Source organism: Limulus polyphemus, unplaced genomic scaffold (assembly GCF_000517525.1).
Source record: "Limulus polyphemus unplaced genomic scaffold, Limulus_polyphemus-2.1.2 Scaffold2347, whole genome shotgun sequence".
NCBI lineage: Eukaryota > Metazoa > Arthropoda > Merostomata > Xiphosura > Limulidae > Limulus > Limulus polyphemus.
This window is the reverse complement of record NW_013667957.1, coordinates 55,144-56,509: the sequence shown is the minus strand read 5'-3', so window position 1 is coordinate 56,509 and position 1,366 is coordinate 55,144. Positions and strand designations below refer to the sequence as shown.

The 1,366-nt window shown below is 32.9% G+C and overlaps 1 pseudogene; it reads left to right on the top strand.

The window, feature by feature from the left end:
- Window positions 1-1,366, top strand: part of LOC106466696 — a 111,347-nt pseudogene that overhangs the window by 102,236 nt on the left and 7,745 nt on the right.

Sequence of the window (1,366 nt, the reverse complement as noted above, 5' to 3'; positions counted from 1 at the left end):
TGTTTATTTACAATAATACTATTTTTATGTATGTATATGTACTTCAAATATATTGTACTCGTGGTCAAGTAAATGGATCTCATTTTAGTAATTAAATTGCTCTTTTGAACGTGAAATTAATATTAATAAACTAATAACCTTAAACATATAATGTGCCCCCCCCTCCAAAGAAAACAACAAAATACAAGTAGTTTATATTGTTACTTGCATAATGTAACCTATTAAATTTATTACATTGTTCAAACTAATGTTTGATCAACAGTCATTTTTGTCTCAGTTCCTGCCTGATGTGAGCCTAAGGCCAAACTATTAGTAAGTAACATCTACTAAAACAAGAGTGAAAAAAAAAGCATCATTGTTTGTTGGTTTTTTGTGTGTGGGGGTATTTAAAATTATTAGTGTATTTTATTAATATAATTTTAATTCATTTATAGCAGACAGAAATGTCAAAAAAATTATAATTTTTGTAAATAACTTAAGATACTCAAAACTAACAAGTTTAGCATTAAAACCAATAAGCAGTATATCTTGGACTCAAACCTTTAATTAATCAACACCACATGCAAAATAAAAACTTGACTCGACACTTGCATACAACCCTACTGTGTCTTCACTGGTAATAATAATGATGGACAACTTCCACGTTTTACAAACGAATTTTCGCTAAAGAAATGTATACTAAAAAACCTACAGTTGCATATATGCATAACAGTCATCTGCAAGATTTGCTAGTTTACCACATTTTTGAAAACAATGGTGTTTAATCAGTCACACCTCCATGATGTTTTCCTTGTAACCAGTCAAACTGTGTGACTTGCAATCCTGTGAAAATCATACTTTGATTGTTAGACCTAAAGGTTGTTTTCAGGTTAAAAAAGTCTTTCCTGTGTACACAGCGTGGTCACAAGTAAATAGACACCACCTTTTCAGCAAAAATTAAATTTTTCAGTCATATTCACATGAATTGATATATTTATAATTTAATTAATATGTAGTAGATCTTCCTTTCGCTTTGTGGAGTTCGTTGATTCTTTGGGGCATCGTGAGAATCATCTCGTCAATTTTAAATTGTGGGATTTTCGCCCACTCTTGCTTCAAAACTTGGAGTAGATCACTCTTCTAAGTTGGTTTTTTTTGGTTGTTTCTTGACTTGCTGGTCAAGTATGGCCGAGAGGTTTTCCATGGGGTTCATGTCAGGAGATTAGCTCGGCCAGGGCAACTTCTGGATACCATTTTCTTCCTGCCACTTTTGGGTGTTTCTATCAATGTGACATGGTGCTCTATCTTCCTGGAACAACATTGTGTTCTTGTCCACGAAACCCGAGGAATAAAGTGGCAAGAGTCCTTCCTTCAATATTTCGCAAAA